The sequence below is a fragment of the Pteropus vampyrus genome, unplaced genomic scaffold (assembly GCF_000151845.1).
Source record: "Pteropus vampyrus isolate Shadow unplaced genomic scaffold, Pvam_2.0 Scaffold223, whole genome shotgun sequence".
In the NCBI taxonomy this organism is placed as follows: Eukaryota; Metazoa; Chordata; class Mammalia; order Chiroptera; family Pteropodidae; genus Pteropus; species Pteropus vampyrus.
Window position 1 is genome coordinate 854,479 of NW_011889004.1, and position 10,965 is coordinate 865,443.

General features: G+C 32.7%; 1 protein-coding gene and 1 pseudogene across 1 annotated transcript in view; one reads left to right on the forward strand and one right to left on the reverse strand.

The window, feature by feature from the left end:
* HORMAD2 (HORMA domain containing 2) overlaps positions 1-10,965 on the reverse strand; it is a 74,164-nt gene that overhangs the window by 26,866 nt on the left and 36,333 nt on the right. The window lies entirely within an intron of this gene.
* Positions 4,113-4,231, forward strand: LOC111747457 (annotated as a pseudogene).

Sequence of the window (10,965 nt, forward strand, 5' to 3'; positions counted from 1 at the left end):
ATTCAGGTTTTCTGCCCATTTATTAATTGGATTGTTAGTTTTTCTGTTGTTGAGTTGTATAAGTTCTTTATATATTTTGCATTTTAACCTCTTATCAGATGTATCATAAACGAATGATACATTCTCCCATTCAGTCAGTTGTCTTTTTGTTTTGTTGATGGTTTCTTTTGTTGTGCAAAATCTTTTTAGTTTGATGTAGTCCCATTTGTTTATTTTTTCTTTCATTTCCCTTGTCCGAGGGGATATATCCAAAAAGAAATTACTATTAGCAATATCAGAGAGATTACTGCCTGTGTTTTCTTCTAGAAGTTTTATGGTTTTGGGTCTTACATTTAAGTCTTTAATCCATTTGAGTCTATTCTTGTATATGATGTAAGAAAGTGGTCCAGTGTCTTGTCTCCTTCCTTCCTTCCTTCCTTCCTTCCTTCCTTCCTCCCTCCCTCCCTTCCTTCCTTCCTTTCTTCTTCTTTCTCTCTTTCTCTTTCTTTCTTTTCTTCTTTTTTTTTTGCATGTATCTGTCCAATTTTCCCAGCACCGTTTATTGAAGAGACTACCTTTCGATTATATATTCCATTGTATATTCTTGTCTCCTTTGTCATATATAAAGTGAGCATATAGGCGTGGATTTATTTCTGAGTTCTCTATGCTGTTCCATTGATCAATGTATCTGTTTTTATGCCAGTACCATGCTACTTTGATTACTGTAGGCTTGCAGTGCAGTTTAATATCAGGTAGTGTGATACCACTACCTTTGTTCTTCTTTCTCAAGATTGCCATGGCTATTCAGGGTCTTTTATGGGTCCATTTAAATTTTAGAATTATTTGTCCTAGCTCTCTGAAAAATGCCATTGGTATTTTAATAGGGATTGCATTGAATCTATAGATTGCTTCAGATAGTATGGTCATTTGAATGATGTTGATTCTTCCTACCCATTGAGCATGATATATGCTTCCATTTATTTGTATCTTTTTCAATTTCTTTTTTCAAAAGCTTATAATTTTCTGAGAACAGGCCTTTAATCTCCTTGGTTAATTTGATTCCCAGGTATTTTATTGTTTTTGATGCAATTGTAAATGGGATTGTTTTCTTAATTTCTCTTTCTGAAAATTCATCATTGGTGTATAAAAATGCCACTGACTTCTGAATATTAATTTTGTATCCTGCTTCTTTCCTGAATTCATTGATCTATTTTAACAGTTTTTTTGGTGGAATCCTTAGGGTTCTCTCTATGCAGTATCTAATGTCAGCTACAAATAATTAGAATTTTACTTCTTCTTTTCCAATTTGGATACCTTTCATTTCTCTTTCTTGTTTTATTGTTGTGGTTAAGACTTCCAATATAATGTTGAACAGGAGTGGTGAAAGTGGGCATCCTTGTCTTGTTCCTGATCTTAGGGAAAACGCTTTTAGCCTTTACCCATTGAATATGATGTTAGCCGTAAGTTTGTCATATATGGGCTTTATTATGTCGAGGTATGTTCCCTCTATTCCCACTTTGCTGAGAGTTTTTATCATAAATGGATGCTGGATTTTGTTGAATGCTTTTTCTGCATCTATTGATATGATCATATAATTTTTATCTTTCAATTTGTTAATGTGGTGTATCACATTAATTGACTTGTGGATATTGTATCAACCTTGCATCTCAGAAATAAATTCAACTTGATCATGGTGTATGATATTTTTAATGCACTGCTGAATTCAGTTTGCCATTATTTTGTTGAGGATTTTTGCATTAATGTTCATAAGGGATATCAGCCTATAGTTTTCTTTTTTGTCTGGTTTTAGAATCAGGGTAATGGTAGCTTCATAAAAGGAGTTAGGGAGCCTTCCTTCTTTTTGAGTTTTTAGAAATAGTTTGAGAAGATAGGTGTTAATTCTTTTTTGAATGTTTGGTAAAATTCACCTATGAAGCCATATGGTCCAGGACTTTTGTTTTTGAGGGAGGTTTTTGATTACTGACTTGATTTTGTTGGTGGTAATTGGTCAGTTCAGATTTTCTGTTTCTTCTCGACTCTGTCTTAGGAGATTGTATGTTTCTAGGAATGTATCTATTTCTTCCAGGTTGTCCAATTTGTTGGTGTATAATTGCTCATAGTATTTTCTTACAATCCTTTGTATGTCTGTGGAATCTGTTGTTATTTCTCCTCTTTCATTTCTGATTTTATTTATTTGAGTCCTCTCTTTTTTTCTTGACGAGTCTGGTTAAGGTTTTGTCAATTTTGTTTATGGTTTCATTAACTTTTTGTATTGTTTTTCTAGACTCTATTTCATTTATTTCCACTCTGATCTTTATTATTTCCTTCCTTCTACTCACTTTGGGCTTTGTTTGCTGTTCTTTTTCTAGTTCTTTTAAGTGTAAGGTTAGATTGCTTATTCGAGCTTTTTCTTGTTTCTCAAGGTAGGCCTGTATTGCTATGAATTTCCCTCTTAGGACTGCTTTCTCTGTGTCCCATAGATTTTGAGCTGTTGTGTTTTCATTTTCATTTGTCTTTAGATATCTTTTGATTTCTTCCTTAACCTCATTGTTAACCCATTCATTGTTTAGTAGCATGTTATTTAGCCTCCATATGTTTTTGTATTTTCCAGTTTTTTCTTGTAATTGATGATCTGTATCTGCCTTTTAATCAAAGTGTTCAAACTTCTTATTTTTAATTAAATTATCTATGTGATTGAGTTTAAGTCTACCACCTTTCTCTATTTGTTTCTATTCATCCTATCTTTTCTTCATTCCCTTTTTACTGCCTTTTTGGATTCAGTATTTTTTTAATATTCCATTGTATCTTGGCTGCTGACTTATTAGTTATACCACTTTTTAATGATTGCTTTAAGGGTTTATAAAATGCATATTTTATGTACAGAATTTACCTTCAAGTAACATGCTACTTCACACATAATCTTAGAACAATGTACTACCATTTCTTGCCTCTTGTTCTTTATGCTATTGTCATACTTTTACTTCTACATGTTATAAATTCCACAATATAATGTAATTATTTTTATTTAAACCATAAATTATCTTTAAGAAAATTTAAAAATGACATAAATTCCTTTTATTTGACCACATATTTGTGTAGATCCAAGTATCCATCTCATATAATTTTCCTTCAACTTGAAGTTCTTTGATATTTCTTTTTTTAATAAAATTTATTGAGGTGACATTGGTTAATAAAATTATATAGATTTCAGGTGAACAATTCAATAATACATCATCTGTATATTGCATTGTGTGTTCATCAGCCAAAGTTGAAGCTCCTTTGTCACCATATATTTGACTTCCTTTACCCTTATCTACCTCCCCATCACACTCCCTTTCCCTCTGGTAACCACTAAACTATTGCCTGTCTATGAGTTTTTGTTTGTCTTGTTCATTAGTTTTATATCTCATATATGAATGAAATCATATAATTCTCAACCCTTTGTGTCTGACTTATTTCACTTAGCATTATTACATCAAGATCCATCCATGTTGTCATAAATGGCAGTATTTCATCTTTTCTTATGGTTAAGTAATATTCTGTTCTATCTATGTACCACATTTTCTTTATCCAATTGTTTATCAAAGAACATTTTGGTTGTTTCCACGTCTTGGCCACCATGAATAATGCTGCAGTAAACATCAGGGTTTATATACTTTATGGATAAATGTTTTCAAAATTTTTAGTAGATAACTAGAGTAGGGATTGCTGTGTCATATGGTAATTCTATTTTTAATTTTTTGAGGAACCTCCGTATTGTTTCCATAGTGGTTGTACCAATTTATATTCCCACCAGCAGAGTATGAGGGTTATTTTTCTCCCATAACCTCTCCAACTCTTGTTATTGCTTGTCTTGTTGATAAAGCCATTCTTATAGATGAAGTGATATCTCATTGTGGTTTTGATTTGCATTTCCCTAATAGCAGTGAAGTTGAGCATCTTTTCATATGTCTATTGGCCATTTGTATGTCTTCTTAGGAGAAGTGTCTATTCAGGTCCCCTGTCCATTTATTAATTGGATTGTTTGGTTTTTTGTTGTTGAGTTGTATGAGTTCTTAACACATTTTGGACACTAACCCCTTATTGGAGGCATTGCTTGCAAATATCTTCTCCCATTCAAAGGGTTGCCTCTTGTCTACAGCCATGCCACCTTGAACAAGCCCGATCCCATCTAATCTCGGAAGCTAAGCAGGGTCAGGCCTGGTTAGTACTTGGATGGGAGACCACCTAGGAAGACCAGGTGCTATAGGTGTAAAAAATAACAAATTAGGGATTGTAAGCTGATAAGATCCTTGCAATCTGTGAGGTCAAACAAGAGTTGCCTCGCCATAAAAAAAAAAAAAAGGTTGCCCCTTTGTTTTGTTGATGGTCTCTTTTGCTGTGCAGAAGCTTTTTAGTTTACTATAGTCTCATTCATTTGTTTTTGCCTTTATTTCTTTTGCCTTTGAGGTCAAATTTATAAAATCTTCTCTAAAACCAAGGTCCATGAGTTTAGTACCTATTTTCTTCTATGCAATTTATTGTTTCATGTTTTATATCTTTAGTATTTCTTGTAGTGCAGGTCTATTGACAACAAATTCCTTCAGCTTTTTTTCCCCCTAAAAATGTCTTTATTTCACTTAGTTTTTAAAAAAATACTTTTGCTGGGTATAAAATTCAAGGTTGAAAGCTTTTGTCTTCAAGCACTTTAAAGATGTATTTCATTGTCTTAGGGCTTGCATTATTTCTGCTAAAAGTATATTTATCATTTTTACCAAATTTGTAAAATTTATAGCCATTATATTTTAAACCTCCCACCCAATTTTTGAGATTCTGATTACAGATAGACTACTTGATGTTACCCCATAAATCACTGAGGTACTATTCTTTTTGTTTTGTTTTTCACAGTTTTGTTTTTTTTTTTTTTCCTCTCTATGCTTCAGTTTGGCTCTTTTCTATTGCTCTATCTTAAAAGTTCACTGATATATTCTTTCATAGTTTCTAATCTTCTGCTAAACCCATATAGTGATATTTTAAAATTTCAGATATAGTATTTTAAGCTCTATAGTCTATTTGCCTCCCTTTTTACCACTATCCATATCTCTCCTTATTATATTTATGTTTTTCTTTAAATCCTTGAGCATAGCTTTTTCCCATTCGTTTTATTTAAGCATAACTTGTATACAGTAAATATCATCCTTTTTAGTATACATTTCTGTGAATTTTGACAAATGAATACAGACAAAAATATACACCAGTTGCATCACCCCCCAAAACTCCACTATGCCTCTTTGTAGTCAAATCTCACATTCAGCCCTGGAACTTATTGATCTATTATCTTTCCCTACAGTTTGAATTTTGTAAGAATGTTGTATAAGAGATCAATTTCCAACACATCAGTATGAGGTGCAGCACAGACCTGCCCCCCAGAAAAACTGGTGAAAACTATTTAAATTAAATATTAAAGTCCCTAAGGGCATATAGCAAAATGAAGAAAACCCTATGCAAGAAAATTTATTAAATTTTGGCAAGAACAACAAAAGTCTGTGGCATTTGAACCAAAACCACTACTTCCACTCTCCTAGCTCTGTGAAACTCTCCTCCACTCCAAACTGGTACAGCCAAGAATAAATAGCACCCTCTCCTCCAGCTCTTACTCAGAGGGCTATCTTATGAGAGGGTCAGGACATCAGCATTTCTCATCCCAGCCCTAGCTATGTATTTCTGAGGTTAAATTCTGTGTCAGTATGGTCAAGAGCCTTGGCTCCTTTGTTCTACCCAGGCTCCCTGATGAAATTGAGGTTCTACTCTGCGTGCAGCACTTCTAAGAGTGCTAGACCCCCAATCACTCTATCCCTGGCTCATAAGACAATGGTCCCATGCTAGGAGAAGCAAACTGAGAAGCCAATGCTCCCCCTCTTCTCCTTGCACTCAGTTCCTAAAGTGGGAATGCTACTCAGAGACATGCATGCCATTGTCCCAATCCCCAGTTACAGATTTATAGCTTAGAGATTTTACCAGAGGGCAGAAGCAGGATATAAAGCAGATAGCTCCTAAAATTTTTCCAAGGAAAGTAACTTATTTACAACAGAATATAAAAGAAATTGAAGGCAAAGGGCACTCTCAAATATAATGGAAGTTATGTTAAAAAAAAAATTAAGAGGATATTGGTAGAATCATTAGAGATATAGGCTAAACTGTATGCTGGATAGTTTGAAGGAGACAATCAGGAAAAGAGACAGCTGGGAGCAGCCCTCATGAGGTCAGAATAAATCTCAAACATTGACCTCAGGGAGGAGGTACCTTCAAAGGAGCCCAAATTGATTATACTAATTTCTACAGAGAAATTTATGCCTAGAATACTATTGAAAACAGTCACCAGCAATTAGTTGAATTTAACAGCTGGGTGTGGTCATGGAAAAAGACAGTCAAAAAAGCCATGATAAAACCACCATCATCCCAAGATAACGGTGGGCATATCTAAGGCTGCATTACCTGAATAGCAACTTCAGAGGCTTAATACCACAGGAGGGAAGTATATTTCACTAAAATAACCAGCCAGTCACTAAACAAATAAGTGAAGAATTAACAATAACAAGCCCCAGGTGGTGAGAGAAGGACCACAACCACAGTTGCTATGAAATATCATCTAAAATGCAAAGTTTCCAAAAGAAAAATTATAGGACATGCAACGAAACAGGAAGGTATGACCTATACACTAGAAAAAAAGCAGATAACAGATAATGCCTGTGATAACAAACAGCTATCAAATTTAACACACAAAGACTTCAAAGTATCCATTATAAATATGACCAAAGAATTAAATAAAATTATTACTAAAAAAACACAAAAGAATGTATAACAACAGTGTCACATCCAATACAGAATATCAATAAAGAGCTACAAATTTTAAAAAGTACCAAATGGAAATTCCGGAATTGAAAACTACAATAACAAATGAAAAATTCACTAGAGAGGTTGAGCAGTAGATCTGAATTGGCAGAAGAAAGATTAGCAAACTCGAAGCAGATTAATAGAGATTATGCAATCCAAAAACCAGAGAGAAAAAGAATGAAGAAAAATGACAAGAGCTTAAGAGAAATGGTGAACACCATTAAGCATACCAACATACACATAATGGAGTACTAGAAGGGGAGAAAAGTGAGAAAGAAATATTTAAAGAAATAATGACTGAAACCATCCCAAATTTATTGAAAAACACTAACCTATGCATTTAGGAAGCTCAATGAACTACAATTAAAATAATGCAAAGAGATCCACAAACAGACACACCATATTAAACATGCTAAAAGCCAAAGACAAGGTGAAAATCTTAAAAGAAACAAGAAAAAATAACCCATCATTTACAAGAGATCCTCAATAAGGTTAACAGCTGACTTCTCAGCAGAAACAATGAAGGCCAATTAGGCAGTAGGATAGCATATTCAAAGGTCTCAAAGAAAAACTGTCAACCAAGAATCCTATGTCAAGCAAAGTTATCTTTAACAAAAAAAATATAAAATAAAAACATTCCCAGATTAACAAAAAGTGAATGTGTTGCTAGAATACCTGCTTTACAAGAAATACCAAAGAAAATGCTTCAGGATGAAAACAAGTACCCCAGTAGATAATTTGAACCAACATAAAAAAACAAAGAGCAGTGATATTGGTAATTATGTATTTGTAAAGAAATATTTTTTCTCCTTTCTTCTCTTAACTGATTTAAGAAATACAAAATAATATGTATATAATATATCGTTTAACCTATAACATAGGGAACTGTACTATATTTGCCAATATCAGTGCAAAGAAGGTGAGTGGGGACAAAGCTACACTGGGCTAAAGAAATAACTATAGATGGTAAAGTAATAATTATGACAATGTATTGTTGGGTTTGTAACATTAGTAGATGTAATTCAGGTAACAATAAAACTACAAAAATGAGTCACAGGAATTAGAGCTATATAGGAGTAACATTGCTATATCTCCTTGGAATTAAACTAGCATAAACCTGAAGCTGATTCTGATGAGTTAATATGTAAATGACAAGCCCTAGAGCAACTAATTAAAAAATATATACATATAGCAAAAAAATCATTAAAGAAATGTAAATGCTTCATTAAAAATAGAGAACATAGAAAACACAGAAAGCAAAATAGCGGTCATAAATGTAACTATATTAATAAAACATTAATTTGAATGGATTAAATAATGTAATAATCAAAATGCAGACATTGTTACTGGAGATAATGAGGGACCATTTCTGATGATAAAAGAGTCAATCTGTCAAGAAGATAAAATAATTATAAAAATATTATATATATAACACAGAAAATCACATAAATCAAAAACTGATAGAACTGACAGAAGAAACTGACAATTCAACAATAATAGTTGGAGACTTCAATACTCCAATTTCAGTAATGAATAGGACAACTAGGCCTAAGGTTAAAAAGGAAATAAAGAACACGAATAATAGTATAAACCAACCAGACCTAACAGACATCTATAGAACATTATACCCAATAACTGCCAATTATTCATTTTTCTCCAGCAAAGACAATACATTAGAGCATTAAAAAAACTCAGTAATATATATATAATGGAATATTACTCAGCCATTAAAAAAATGAAATCCTACCATTTGCAATGACATGGATGGACCTAGAGGTTATTATGCTGAGTGAAATAAGTCAGACAGAGAAAGATAAATGCCATATGATTTCACTTATATGTGGAATCTAAGGAACAAAAAGAACAAATTAATCAAAAACAGACTCACAAATATAGTGGACAATTTGGTGACAGACAGAGAGGAGAGGGGTTGGAGGGCTGGGAAAATGGGGTGAAGGGTTAAAGAAGTACAAATTAGTAGTTGATAATTGGGCATGAGGATGGGGAGCATGGCACAGGGAATGCAGTTAGCATTAACATGATGGCTAAGTGTAGGGCCAGGGGATGGAGGGAGCAACTAGGGGATATAAATGTCTAACCAATGTATTGTATACTTGAAAATAATTTAAATAAATAAATTTATTATTTAAAAAAACTCAATAAATTTAAAAATATAAAAATAATGAAAAGTATGTTTTCTGACCACAATGGAATAAAATTAGAACTCAAGAACAGAATAAAATTGATGAAACTCACAAATAGATGGTAATTAAACAACATACTACTAAATAACCAATGAGTCAAAGAATAAATCAAAGGAGAAATCAGAAAATAGTTTAAAATAAATAAAAATGAAGACACAACATAACAAAACATAACACTGCAAAAGAAGTACTTAGAGGGAAATTAATAAGTGAAAATGCCTCTATTAAGAAAGAAGAAAAATCTCAAATAACCTAAACTTTCACTTTAAAAAGTTAAAACTAAATCTAAAACAAACAGAAGAAAGAAACTCATAAAGATTATATTGGAAATTGATGAAATAGAGAAAATTGGTGAATCCATAAGCTGGTTCTTTGAAAGATCAATGGAATAGAATAAAACTTTAGCCAGACTGACCAAGAAAACAAGAGAAAAAACTCAAATTACGAGAATCAGAAATAAAAGAGGAAACATTACTACTGCTTTTACAGAAATATAAAAATCATTATAAAGAAAAATTATGAACAGTTATATGTCAATAAATTAGATAACATAGATGAAATGGAAAATTCCTAGGAAGACATATGCTACCAAAACTGACTCAAATAGAAATAGAAAATCTTAATAGATCTATAACAAGTAAAGAGATTGAATTAATAATAATGGTAATAATAATAATAATAATAAAAACTGCCCACAAAGAAAAGCACAACCCCAGATAGCTTCACCACTGAATTCTACCAAACATTTAAAGAATTAATACTAATTCTTCACAAACTCTTCCAAAAACTGGAAAAGGAATGAACACTTCCTATCTCATTTTATAAGCCAGTGTCACCCTAATACCAAAACCAGACAAAAACATCACAAGAAAATAAAACTACAGATTTATATCGCTTATGCATATGGAGGTAAAAATCCTAGCAAACCAAATCCAATAACATTACACACACACACACACACACACACACACACACACACACACACCCTGTGACGAAGTGATATTTATCACAGAAATGCAAGCTTGGTTTAATATCTGAAAATCAATTAATGTAACACATCATATCAAAAGAATAAGAAACAAAAATAACATGATCATCTCAATAGATGCAGAAAAAGCATTTGACAAAATCCAACAGCCTTACATGATAAAAGAAAGAAAACACTTAAGAAACTAGAAATAGAAGGGAATTTATTCAACACAATAAAGGACATCTACAAAAAACAAAAACAAACAAAAAAAAACCTTGGTCAATAACATAGGTAGTGGTGAAAGACTGGATGCTTCACTCTAAGATCAGGAACAAAACATGGATGTCCACTCTCATCACTTCTATTCAACAATGTAATGAAGTTCTAGCCAGGGCAAATAGATAAGAAAAGGAAATAAAAGGCATCCAGATTGTAAGGAAGAAGTAAATAGGTATCTATTTGTAGATAATATAATCTTATAAATAAAATATCCTAAAGAACCCACTAAAAAAGCTATTAAAACTAACAAGTTTAGCAAGTGTATTGGTAAGAATTCTCCAGATAAACAGAATTAATAGGATGTGTATGTATATATAGTAAGAGATTTAATATAAGAAATTGGCTCACATAACTATGGAGTCTGGCAAGTCCAAAACCTGCCACATGGACTGGCAGTCTTGAAACCTAAGAGTGCTGATGAAGCAGTTCCAGTCTGAAGGCCAGCAGCTTATAGACCTAGGAGAACCTATAGCACAGATGAAGTCTGAAGGCAGTCTGCTGGAGAATACCCTCTTGCTTAGAGAGGCTGTTTTTTCTGTTCTATTCAGGCCTTCAATTGATTGGATGAGGCTAATTCACATTATAGAGGGCAATGTGTTTTACTCAAAGTTCGCCTATTTAAATGTTAATCTCACGTTAATCTCGTCCAAAAAAAAAAAA